The sequence below is a fragment of the Lampetra fluviatilis genome, chromosome 60 (assembly GCF_964198595.1).
Source record: "Lampetra fluviatilis chromosome 60, kcLamFluv1.1, whole genome shotgun sequence".
Classification (NCBI taxonomy): Eukaryota; Metazoa; Chordata; class Hyperoartia; order Petromyzontiformes; family Petromyzontidae; genus Lampetra; species Lampetra fluviatilis.
Genome location: NC_136334.1, coordinates 2,210,721 through 2,224,526, shown reverse-complemented (window position 1 = coordinate 2,224,526; position 13,806 = coordinate 2,210,721). Strand labels below are relative to the sequence as shown.

The 13,806-nt window shown below is 49.7% G+C and overlaps 1 pseudogene across 1 annotated transcript in view; it reads left to right on the top strand.

The window, feature by feature from the left end:
• Positions 1 to 10,147: 10,147 nt before the first annotated feature.
• LOC144951016 (rho GTPase-activating protein 7-like) overlaps positions 10,148 to 13,806 on the top strand; it is a 188,715-nt pseudogene continuing 185,056 nt past the window's right edge. Inside the window, exon 1 of the transcript XR_013640445.1 lies at positions 10,148 to 10,267. The product of XR_013640445.1 is annotated as a rho GTPase-activating protein 7-like (transcript). The remainder of the gene's footprint in view (positions 10,268 to 13,806) is intronic.

Below are 13,806 nucleotides of genomic sequence, written 5' to 3'. Positions count from 1 at the left end.
GACGCTTGTGTTGCGCCCGAAACGTCGTGATTTATTTTATTTTATACCTACGTAACTTTACCGAAAGAACCAAAGAGTATGGATTCCTGCAGTCACGAAAGCTTCAAATCGATTCTCATATGAAAATGTAGTTCGTTATCCTTCCCCCACACCTCCAATTAGCACGTGTGCGACAAAAAGTTCAACATACCTACATGCAATAAGGACTTGACAGCACAGACCCTCAAGTGGCCGTAATTACGCATCGACGAACGGACTTGAGGCACCGCCTGGTAGGTATCCTTTAGCCAGGGCCGCTGAGCAGGCGTCTTCTCTCGCCCACACGAGTCCTCCTGCGGTGCAGTGCATTTCGACACTTTAGCAGCAGTGGCGGCGCTGCCACAGCGCTGAACTCTGACGGAGCAGCAGACGCGGCCTCATCGTGGCTGCGTAGACAGCGAGGGCAGCTCTCTCCCCGTCAGGTGACACAGTTGAAGAGACATCTTCGCCCTCGTGATAGTCCATGGACCTGTTATATGATCCTCATGGTGGTACCCCGGGGTGCCAAATAATACAAAATGGCCGAGGCAATTAAATATTTTTTTTCTGGGACACAATTTTTTTCCAGAGGTGTACTTAAGTCCGCGACTGGGGTACCAATCAATCCGAACTCAGTGCTACTCCGTGATGTCGAACCGCATCAAGGACGATTACACTGAAACCCTGAACGCTCGTACGCGCCGTAGTGGTGCATCGTGTACAGCTCATTGAGATGAGTCGATTGCCGCATCGCCGACCATCAATATGTAATGCGGGCGTAAACGACCTCCCGGAAGTGACGTCATGGGGGGAGGAGTTACGTCACGTGGGGGAGAGGGTAAGGGTCTATAAGGGGGGTAACCGGAAGCAGTCGGGAGTGATCGGAGACTGGGAAAGTGGGAGGCCACGCAGGGCGAAGGGTGAGGAGAGAGTGGCGAGATCGCCACACAACCGAGCCACGAGGATCGGCACCGTCGGCCAATGGTGACCGACCCCCGGGCAGCAGGAGCAGCGAGGAGGCTGCAGAGAGCAGCGGGTCTGCAAGGGAGGAGTCGGGCAGCAGGGGTCTGCACAACGAGACAGCAGCAGGTCTGCTAGGAGGGAGTTGGGCTACGTGAGCGACAGCAGCCTGGGGCTGCAGAGCAGAGAGTATATAGGGGAGTGCCGTGAGGGAAAAGAGATCGAACCCAAATAAAGGACACAGGACAGAGAGAAGCGTCCGAGTCTTTTATTACACTGGTGTCAGAAGTGTAACGGTATGGCTAAACAAATGAGAAAAAAGAATATTCCGTCTCCGGCATCGGCTTCATCTTCCGACGACGATGACCTTCCTCCTGCGGTGGACCCGACTCCGGCAGAGGAGGAGATCCGTGCTGGGACGAGTGCGGGTCCAGGGGTCCAAGATGTCGCCGCGTCGGCGGACCAGTCTGCACCAAAGGACGCGGATTTAAGATGGAGTCAGATGGCGGAGCAACTTGAAACTCTCAAGAACGTACTTGCACAGTTGTGTGAGCTCGTTACGCCGAGGACGGCGTCGGAAGGCGATGTTGGTGGTCCGCAGGAGCCCGGTTTGTCTTCAATGTCGACGCCATCAGCCACGCAGCACGAAGACGCCATCTTGGGCGTGGCGCACGACGAAAGGCGGGAAGCCGCCATTTTGGGCCCTCCGCGACGGAAGGCCGCCATCTTGTCGACACCACGCTGCGACGCCATGTTGAACATGCCACCGGAGGAGTCAGCGGCTGGAGGGAACGCGCCAAGGCGTCGCAGTCGTCACCTAACGACTGTCAAGGAATTCTCCATCGAGGGCGATTGGAGTGCGTTCGCCTGCAGATTTTTGGCAGCGGTACGCTCGGCGAAGTGGACTGACGCCGAGGAATTAGAAGTTCTTCCGACTCTCCTTGATGACGAGTCCGTTAGATTCTTTCGCTCTATAAAAGCCGCGAAGAAGAAAACTTTGCGTGGTGTGTTCGACGAAATGGCAGACGCTTACGAGCCGCCGGATGACGCTCATCGCCGGTTTGTACAACGACAACGCGCACCCGAGGAGTCTCCGGTGGCGTATAGGGGCGCGGTACTGGAGCTGGCAATGGCCGCATACCCGGAGATGGAGCCTGACCTGTTGGAACCTCTCATCCTGGGGAAGATGCTGGAGTTGTCCCGGGATCTCGGCATTCCCATGCCGGTGTGCGGTCACGAGAAGCTCACATCCCGGGCTGCGGCTAAGTGTCTGGACGCCCAGTTCAACCTGCGCCGGTGGAAGCAAGTTACGGCGTGGACGGGTGGGCCCATCGTTAAAGGGGGAGCCGTGGGTTGGGACCCCAAGAAAGCAGTTTATGTGCCGGACGACAGGAGCCCGCAGGAGCTGTCGGCTGCAGCTGCTCCGTGGCCGGAGCTGCGGGTTGCGCCGCCGACACGGCCACGTCGGGACGGGGCGCCCGCAGCAAGGCGCAACAACATCGACTGTTTCCGCTCCAGGCGTGAGGGCCATTATGCCAGGGACTGCTGGGCCCGCGTCCCGGGTCCGCCCCAGCAGGAGGCCTCGACAGCGGCCGCTCCAAGAAAGGATTCGCCAGCACAGACGAGCCGGCCGTGACGCGGCAGGGGAAAGAAGACCCAGCTCGGGGTGCGCCTACCACGGCTGCGGAACCTTTGAGGCCCGCAGCCCTTCCAACCCCGCCGCGGACACGATTGCGGGACGCCTCTGATGCTGCGCCTTCGAAAATAGGGGACCGGGACGTTGCCAGGCCTCCAATAGCGACAGACGAACTTCAGCCTGTCGCTCTTAAAACCCTGCCACGTTCCCGCTCGGCGGGAGGGCCACCGACCGTCCGGGACGGCCCGGCGACCCGCACCCGCTCGAAATCCCTCACATTTCGTTAATTATTGTGTTGTGTTCTTGTTCTTTCGGTATATTATGGTGTGTTCTGTGTCCTTTTTCGTATTCGGTCGTGTTCGCTCGCATTGCTTATTGGAGTTGTGTTCAGCCGAGGTCGGCTGGATTTTCTCTACGGGGGAGGGTGGTGTATTGCGGGCGTAAACGACCTCCTGGAAGTGACGTCATGGGGGGAGGAGTTACGTCACGTGGGTGAGAGGGTAAGGGTCTATAAGGGGGGTAACCGGGAGTGATCGGAGACTGGGAAAGTGGGAGGCCACGCAGGGCGAAGGGTGAGGAGAGAGTGGCGAGATCGCCACACACCCGAGCCACGAGGATCGGCACCGTCGGCCAACGGTGACCGACCCCCGGGCAGCAGGAGCAGCGAGGAGGCTGCAGAGAGCAGCGGGTCTGCAAGGGAGGAGTCGGGCAGCAGGGGTCTGCACGACGAGACAGCAGCGGGTCTGCTAGGAGGGAGTTGGGCTACGTGAGCGACAGCAGCCTGGGGCTGCAGAGCAGAGAGTATATAGGGGAGTGCCGTGAGGGAAAAGAGATCGAACCCAAATAAAGGACACAGGACAGAGAGAAGCGTCCGAGTCTTTTATTACAAATAGACTAAAAATGACTGCATCACGGACATCATGCGAGAGCCGGGGTACTATGGTGCCCCGGGGTACTGCCATAAGCCTCATATGAAGTCACGATTTAGCGCGTGTTGATCACGGCCTGTGAATTGATGGGCGCAGTTCTGTGCCAGTAGATGTTGTCTCTTCCTCTCCACTGTTTCTCCTCTATCGCCTTATATCTTCCCCTCTACGCTGAGTCTTCTTATCTCAGACGTGATCTGTCATCTCGCTCTACTTTATTCTCCAACGAGAATAAGTTTAACACGTAATAGGGCATTCGCGACCAATATTATCCATAAGAGGTTTCTCTAGAGTTAGATCACGTAAATAAATGTGTCGTTAAACCCACCACCACCCGACAGCCAATTAGTAAGGTTTGTCACGTAAACAGAACATACCAATTCGCTACGACATCAGCACACCAGTATGTTGAAAAGTAAACCCACATTTACAATTCGAGCACGAGGTTTCACCTGTAACTAGAACAACCAGCCTCATCTATACCCCTATAGAGTGGGGCCTCTCTCGAGACTTACCATCGCGTGGAAATGTACAGCAGCAGCCATATACTTTAAACGCGTGATGTTGATTCAAAATGTGGAGGGAAAAACGGGAGGACCTGGAGAAAAATCCACGCAGCCACGGGGAGAGACACCGCAAACTCCAAATATACAGCACGCGTCGTCAGCGTGGGGATCGAAACCACGACCTCCTGTAGACCAGGCGAGGTAGTCAGAGGCGTAGCTAGGGGGGGGGGAGGCAGGGGGGTACATGTGTCCCCGGGCGCCAAGGTAAAGGGGCGCCAAAATGAGGCTTACAACGTTACATTATAACTTATTGCGGCGGGCGCGGCAGCCTGAAACTACTGCACAAATCTACACCTCAATCTAAAAGTTTATATATCCCGTCACACACAGCCTACATGTCATGTAATTACATTTTGGTACGTGCGCCTATTAAGAACTTACATGGAAGAACGTCCCAAACAACAAAAATCACAGAGCATTGTTTGTCAACTGTGACAACCACAGCTTAAACTTAGCAGGAGTACACTCAGCTAAACAGGATCCACTTGTCGTCACATTTTTTGGAACAGTTGAAAGTATATATTTGCTTTTCTCTCGTTCAACAATTCGTTGGGAAGAGTTTAAAAAAGCTGTGCCCATCACAGTAAAGTGGGAGTCTGAAACACGCTGGAGTGCACGATCAGAAGCTGTTAAAGCTATCTATGAAGGACTGGATGAACTAGTAGGGCTGCTAGACAAATTATCGGAGGACGTAACTATGACGCCTGAAACCAGTAGTGATGCAGAACAGTTACAGGCATGCGTATTAAATTTTAACTTCATAGTTTTATTACATTTTTGGAATGTCATTCTTGGAAAAATGTATCGTGTTCAGAAGCGCTTACATGATCCTACTATGAATTTCAAGGAAGCAGCAACTGATCTTGAATCTTTGGAGCATGAATTTGTCAAGCTTCGTGATGATTTGAGCCAAATTGCTGTAGAAAACGCCAAAACAAGATGCACAGCCTGGGGGATCGATGTGGACAGAAGAATTAGGCGACGTCGGAAGATGCCAGGAGAACTGGCAAGAGATGCAGGACTTGCAGCAAAATAAGAAATTGTGCGCGTTATGAAGAGCGTTTTTTATCGACTTCAACAGGAGATGTCAACACGGTTTTTACGACTAAAAGACCTGAACACAATTTGGATTTCTGCTGGACGTCAAAACTCTTCTATCCGACACAGATGTCGATGCAATTCGTCGAAATTGCACAGGTTTTGGAAATTTCTATGACACCGACATCAATGGCCACGAACTTTAACAGAAATTGGAGATTGCAAAATGCTGCTCAGTAACCGGAATGAAGTTCTACCAGAAACTCCTTTCGACCTTATTGGTTTTATTGTGTTTTATAGAGACGACATATTTCCGAATTTGCGAATTTCACTGCAAATTTGTATTAACAATAGCAGTTTCAATTGCAAGCTGTGAGCGGTCGTTCAGCAAATTGAAACTTATTTTGTCGTATTTGCGTGTTTCAATGAGACAAGATCGTCTCAGCGATCTTGCTCTTCTTAGCGTTGAAAGAGAAACATTGGAAAAACAGATTTCGATTAGGTGATTGACCAGTTTGCGACAGTGAAATCAAGAATTTGTTTATCTTTTGTAGACTATGTCAACCAGTCTACGACAGTGACTGAGTGAGCCATGTAATATAATTTCTATAAATTTGCTTCTTTAAATACAATGTTTCATTAAAATAAAAATTGTTATTCCTTATTCAATGTAATAGGAAAATGTGATTAAACGGGGGGGGGGGAGGGCGCCAATTTTATAGTTCGTCCCCGGGCGCAAAATATCCTAGCTACGCCTCTGGAGGTAGTTATCATATCCTAGCCACTGTGATGATTATGAGAGACACGCACACTCTATACAGCAGGCGTCGTCAGGGTGGGGATCGAAGCCACGACCTCCTGTATACCAGGAGAGGTAGCTAACACCTCGCCACCGCGGCGCCCATGCTCGAAGAGATTCGTTAAAATATCGTGGATATGGGATTCTCGATAGCAGCCGCCCTCTCGTGGAGGCCCTCCCTCGCTCCAGCTCCTTGGCCTTGGCAGCTGCGTGGGGGGTCACCGGCCAGTGGGCGTCGGCCTCTGTGTCCCGCCACACGCGGACACGAGGGGGCAGTGTGGTCACGGCGAGTTCGTTCCGCGAATACTCTTGAGACTCAAACGCATTTGTCAGTCCAGCAACACTGGCTTAGAATAAAAGATCAACAGTATAGAAGACGTTACGGACAATGGCCCTTCTTGTGAAAGGGCCATTGCCTGAAATGAGTATATGGGTCCCTGTGAGTCTATGGGTCTCTGTGTGAGTCTATTGGTCTCTATGCGAATCTATGGGTTTCTGAGTGAGTATGTGTATCTATGTCAGTATGTGGGTTTCTATGTGAGTCTATGGGTCTCTGTGTGAGTCTGTATGTCTCTGTGTGAGTCTATGGGTCTCAGTGTGAGTCTGTAGGTCTCTGTGGAGTCTATGGGTCTGTATGATGCTATGGGTCTTTATGTGAGTCTATAGGTCTCTGTGTGAGTCTATGGGTCTGTGTGAGTCTATGGGTCTCTGTGTGTCTGGACCTCTGAGTGAGTATATGGGTCTCTGTGTGAGTTTATGGGTCTCTGTATTAGTCGATGAGTCTCCGTATGAGGCGATTTGTCTTTATGTCAGTCTATTGGTTTATGAGTGAATACGGATCTCTATGTGAGTCTATGGGTCTCTGTGTGAGTCTATGGATCTCTCTGTGAATCTATGGGTCTCTATGGGTTCCAGTGTAAGTCTATGGTTGCCAGCAGCCTCCCCCAGTCTCCTCCACCCCCCAGCGGCTCCGCCTGTGCGGTCGCGCCCTCCCCATTCCGTGAGTCTATGGGTACACGTGAGTCTATGGGTACACGTGAGTTTATGAGTACACGTGAGTCTATGGGTACACGTGAGTCTATGAGTACACGTGAGTCTATGGGTACACGTGAGTTTATGAGTCACAGTGTTATTGATTAACGTGATGAGTTGTTTTGCTGTGTGTGCTTGTGCACCACTGCCAACGCAGAATCACCAAACGGTGCCTTTAGTCATGTAGAATAGTAGATAAACCGATTCATGTTTTTTTATTTTGCTTGTTTACCCAAAAGAGCCCCTGGGTAGTCTCAAGACTTTTTTCAGGATGACCCCAGCTAAAGTGTTCTCGGTACGGGAGATGGTTGCCGTGCATCATCCCAACTTTTTAGACAATTTTGAACCCTGACGCCAGCACTCGGCGGTCCACTCTCGCCAACAACGTCACAAGATCTTTAACGGGCACCGTGAAGCAGACGGCGCGGACTCGTAGTTAGTAGTCGGTGAATTCGCTCGCAGTGTTAACAGGGGGGCCACTGGAGTCGGATCGTGAACCTCTGGACCAGCGGTTCTTAACCTTTACTGCAGCCTTGCAACCCCCTTTGGTTCTCAATCGTTAAATATGAATGAATGTTAATAAACACATAGGGTTTGATGAAACAAAATAGTTGAACTTACATGCCCGTGCTTAATTTGTGTTTCGATTATTTATCTTCTAAAATAAGTAATATTCTTAAAAAACTTTTTTTAAACACGCTTTTAAGAAATGTACGAGTAATGGCAGAACTCCACGACTCCAGGAAGTGGCCCCGAAGCTTGCCATAACGTAAGGGACCGTGGCCAATTACAGCCAACGTCAGTTGACCGTGGACAATTAGACCTAAACCGAAATATAACATATAAAAAAGAATGTTTAAAAAAATATATATTATTTTTTATGATAGAATATAGTATTGTCATCAGTATAACATAAGTATACCAAGTTTGCAGTCGATACCACATTGGGAAGTGGGTTAACATTGAGTTACAAGATTTGAGGATACAACAACGACAACAACAGAGTAAAAAAAAAGCGTGTAAAAAAGCTTGCCATGTCTGGCATCCTCAGAAAGGGCATCTCGCACCCCCAGGAGGTGCGTGCACCCCTGTTGCAGGTGACGAAAACCTTGGTGGGTTCTCAGCTGTAGGGAGTTTACATCAACCTGGTCACCAATGAATACTCAATTCAAAGGTCAGTCCCATTCAATTTGCTTTGCCACTTTAAAATACAACTCTCAGAATTCAACAATTGAGTCCATCCGCCATGTGGCAAACATTTTACTCCTTGGCGGGGCTTGTGGGAAAGTGAGGCAGCCGGTTTGGGTGCGGGTACAAATGTTCACTTGAAAAGCTCTTCGAAAAAAAGTTCCGTGAGATCTGCTTCTGCTGGCCATTCTCCGACACGCGAGGTGCTGTGACTTCACTGCCCACCGAGCGATACGAGTGGACCTTCTCTGTGTCGTACGGTGACGTGACAACGCAACGGGAAGGCGACTGGGAAGCGTGGATGAGGTGCATGCTGGGAACTACGTTGAGAAACTCGATGGAGGGAGGGTTGGATGCACCTCAGACTGCTGAGGAGCGCGAGTGGGCCTGGGCAGGCAACAAGAGTAGTCAAGGCTAACGACGGAGTGGCAGCACAGGAAGAGAATGCGCCCGAGTGGATGTCCACCCAGGAGGTGGACCAATTGAATCATCTCGTTTGCGGGCGGCAGGTGGATTTTTCGTTTAATAGCAGGACCGCAAAAACTATTGACTAAGCTATTTCTTTTTCTTATTTTACCAGGTAAGACCCACTCAGCTATGTGGCCCTTTTTCAGAAGCGACCTGGCTATCACAAATGATAGCTCAACGAAGCGGCTTATCGTCGTGTGGAAATGTATAGCAGCTAAATACTCGAAGCGCGTGACGATGATTATAAATGTGGGGGGAGGGGGGGGAATCCGGAAGATCCGTAGAAAAATCCACCTGCCCACGAGGAGAGAGACACGCAGACTTCAAATATACAGCTGTCAATGTCGGGATCGAACCCACAAGCTCCTGCATACCAGGCAAGGTAGTTAACATGTTTTCACCGTGACGATGGCTTCGGAAGGCTTTCACGCAGCAGTAGATTGATCATGGCTGACGATGATGACACATCTGTGGACACCCCGTTCAACAAAAATACGCAGTATTCCTTCGTTATTCACGAACTTGCATTTTGCTATCCCCGAATCGCATCTGGAACTCCGCACGTCTGGATCGAGACAGCGAGAGAAAGAAAGTGATGAGAGAGAATGTGATGTGAGATAAAGTGATGAGATAAAGTTACGAGAGATAATTTTACAAGAGATAAAGCGATGACTTCATTTATAAAGTATCGTTTGATACTTTAACAAAAAAATGTATATACTTAATGAAACAAATTCTGATAATGTCCATGTATTTAATAGATTATTTATGTATCTATTTAAGGCAATTCATTTTTGTTGGCCAATGTCATTATCCGCGAAATGGTATTATTCACGAGCAAACCCAGAATCTGTCGCTCGCGAATAACGAGGGAAACTGTAAACAAGAATTGTGGAACGCGTCCGGGACGGCACGCACCGCGGAGGAGATGGAGCGAAGGAACCCGGCTCGTGTGCACGTGCCGGGCGGGGTCGTAACATCGTGGGATTGCGCGAAGTGGCGGCCATGGCTGCGTGGGGCGGCCGACACCCGTGAGCGGATTGGCCATGGCCGACAGAGCCACCCGCTGCGATCGCCCGAGACTGCCACGCGAGACAAAATGTCGCCTTGATGTCTTATTTAATTATTATTATCGTTTTGCTCCATTATTATGTTGGGGGGGGGGATTCATTGTTGTTGCAGGGGCCGAGTGTGGACTGGAACATTTTGATTAGCGAAAGGAAATGTCGTAATAGTCGTATCCATTGTTGTGCGGGGGTAGGGTGGGGATTGTTGTTCACCCTCTCTCTCATTGTACAAACTACAGGTCGGCTCCTCCACCCCCTCAGTGCAGAGACAACGAACGGGCCCCCATGAGCACTGGGAGTGTGGCACGAGCCCGAGGTACCGTGCGATGCCGAGGCTTCCAATCCAGCAGGGTCGGAGTCACCTCGTGCATCTTCTACGCTCTCTAGCGCCGGTGTATTCGTGAGAGTGACGTCCTGTCGGCTGTGACTGGCGGGTGTAACCACACGACCTCCAAGCACTCTACTGCCAGTGACAGAGGTCCGTAGGTTGTTGTTGCTGCTGTCAGCCGGTAGCTCCCCACTGCTGGGCAAGGGACTCCCCCATTCGCCTCCACTTCCGCCTTTCCTGGGTGAGTCTGCGGATCTCTATGTGAGTAATTGGGTCTCTATATGAGTCTATGGGTCTCTGTGTGAGTCTATGGGTGTCTGTGTGAGTAATTGGGTCTCTATGTGAGTCTATGGGTCTCTGTGTGAATCTATGGGTATCTGTGTGAGTATATGGGTATCTATGTGAGTTATTAGTGTGTATGTGCGAGTCTGTAGGTCTCTGTGTTTGTCTATGGGTCTGAATGTGATTCTATGGGTATCTGCGTGAGTCTGTTGGTTTCTGTGTGAGTCTACATGTGTCTGTATAAGTATGAGTCACAATATGAGTCTGTGGTCTCTATGGGTCTCTGAGTGAGTCTATTTGTCTCTATGTGAGTCTATGTGTCTATGTGTGAGTCTATGGGTCTCAATGTGAATATGGCTCTCTGCGTGAGTCTATGGATCTCTATGGGTCTCTATGTGAGTCTATGGGTCTGTGTGAGTCTATGGGTCTCTATGTGAGTATGAGTCTCTGAGTGAGTCTATGGATCTCTATGGGTCACTGTGTGAGTCTATGGGACTCTGAGTTAGTCTATGGATCTCTGTCGGTCTCTGTGTGAGTCTATCGGTCTCTGTGGGTCTCTGTGTGAGTCCATGGAACTCCATATGTCTATGTGTGAGTCTTTGGGTCTCTGGCTTTTATGTTTGAGTCTGTGGTTGCCAGCAGCCTCCGACATTCTCCTTCACCCCCCCCCTCCACCCGCTCCACCTCCTAGCGAGCTCCTCCTGTGCGGTCGCGACCTCCCCACTCCGCAATGTCGCCCCCCTCCTGCCGCCGTCTCTCCTCCGCTTCTCTTCCATCCACCTCTCCCGCCTCCACCGCTCTCAAGGAGTTAGCTTCGCCTCTTGCCAGCGGTTCCCACGACGCCTGCTGCCGCTACTGCTGCCCGTTCACACATCGGGTTTCCTGCGCATTTAGCAGCGGTAACAGCAGCGGCGGTGACCCCGTTGTTTGCTCGTGATTTTTTATATTCATACAGCGCCTCCTTTATCCAAGGAGCTTTAAGGGGCCGTCCATAAATGACGTCACGCACCTGGGGGGGGGGTCAGACATTTGTGACGATGTGTGACGAGGGGGGGGGTTGAGAAATGTGACATCACATCAAAATGCGCAACTTTAAATAAGTATAGACAACACGTTCTACTTAATTAAATTGACTTTTTAATAAATGTTTTCTCTTACAACATCAGAGTGCATCGCCACATTAAATACGCACTACAATGACAAAAAATTAAAGCGATCTGAAGCATGGTTTTTTTTTGGGGGGGGGGGGCAGAGCTTTGTGACGTCATATTTTAGGGGGGAGGGTCTGACTTTTTGTGACGCCGTGTGACGAGGGGGGTGGGGGTCAAAAATCGTCCAAAATCGCGTGACGTCATTTATGGACGGCCCCTAACAAGTGGGTTTGTAAGTGGTACAACGAGGGTAGTAGCTCAAGGTGACGCGGTGACTCGGGTATGGGGTATGGGGAGGGGAGTTTAGTGGGTACTGGGGGTGGGTTAGAGGGAAGGATTGGCCAGGGAGAAGAGGTGGGCGTCTTGAGGGAGGAGTGGACACTGGACACGGCCAGTTTAACACGTAGACAGGGTGCTTCTCTACTCTTTGGCTCTGTCGGTAAAGTCACGTAGAAATAGAAAAAAATGAATTAAATCATAGCATAAGACGTTTCGATTGCAACACAAGCAATCTTTGGAAGAACGTAATCAACCAGGTAGGATGTTGACTGTTATGTTAGCCGACTCTGTGTTCTATTACGTTCTATTTCTAAGTTTACTAGGTTTTTTTCTCTCTTTCGTTTGTACCTGATGATGATTGCTTGTGTTGCAATCGAAACGTCTTATGCTATTATTTAATTTATTCTTTTCTATTTCTACGTGACTTTACCGAAAGAACCAACGAGTAGTTCCTGCAGTCAAGAAAGCGCCAAATCAAGTTTTTAATATAGGTACCTATATAACCCCTTGTAACAGCAGCCCTTTTGCCCACTTCAGCAATTGTTTCTTGCTGTGGTTGTCCCACCTGATGACGGACGCTTGTGTTGCGCCCTAAATGTCGTAATTTAATTTATTTTATTTTCTACTCTACGTGACTTTACCGAAAGAACCAAAGAGTATGGATCCATGCAGTCACGAAAACTTCAAATCTAGGGCGCGTCTCACTTCATGTGGAGGGGGTAGTTTCTTCAAGTTGCAAGGGGGCGATCGCGGGAAAAGGAGCGGAAATGGTGGATTGTGCACAAGGAGAGGGGGGGACGGTTAGGGGGAGGGGGGATTGAGAACGTGCATTGCTGTTGTGATTAGGCGACGCTCGTGCTATTTTAATTTGTTCATTTGGACTTTTTTTTTTATTCCGCAGTAAAAGTCTCGGAGGAGTTTCATCGCTTTTGGTGGCGCCGGCGATAGCGATTTTGTTATTGTTTTTGTTGTGAAATTCGGCTGCGTTTCAGACGCCAGCCAGGCAGGTCACTTGAAATTGTTTGCCGTTGGCGACGGCGAATACGGGGGAGATCGAAGGTTATCTTTGCACCTTGGGCACTGCGGCCCCTTCACACAACTCTGTGGGTCGTTGTAGTCCGGTCAACTCCGCATGCACCCCGTATGTATGGCGACAATGAGGCAACCGAGCGAGCGGTGCAGATTGGCACAACATAAATAAATAAGATAAGTAATATTTACAAATATAGTTTTTTTAAACACGCTTTAATGAAATGTACCGTACGAGTAATGGCAGAACTCCACGACTCCAGGAAGTGGCCCCGAAGCTTGCCACAATGTAAGGGACTGGTGATTTACAGCCAACGTCAGTTGAACGTGGACAATTAGACCCAAGCCGAAACATAAGATATACAAAAGATTGCTTACAAATATATATATATATATTTTATTTTTAATGATATAATATAGTATTGTTATCAGTATGACATACGTATACCAAGTCGATACGACATTGGAAAGTGGGTTAAAATTGAGTTACAAGATGTGAGGATGCGACAACAGACAAGAGTTGAGGATACAAACAGAGTGAGTTAATTAAAAGCGTGTAATCAAAAAACTTCCGTCTCCTCCTCCTCGACCGCGCCACACCGCAGGCTCTTGATTCGATTTCCCAATACTACAGCAGACGCCGCTCTTGAGCGATAGCGACGATGACAATGTTAAAGTCAGCTGGGACAATGCACACGCCCTGTAGTCCAGCACTGCCGGAGAAGTCCTACTCATGGATACATTCATTTCAATATAATCAACGTGAATCAAAGTAACACACCTGATGGGGCGCCACGGTGGCTAGGAGATGTTAACTACATCGCCTGGTATACAGGAGGTCGTGGGTTCAGTCCCGACCCTGACACCTGTTGGTTATTTGGATTCATAGTAAAGGTTTTTGGGTTAGATCGCGCTATTTACAAATGTGGCGTAACCCTCCACCACCCGACACGGCCAATCAGCAAAAAAGTGTCACGTTGACAAAATACAAATAGTTCACTTCTTTATCCCACCGGTGTGTTGAAGAGTGAATCCACAA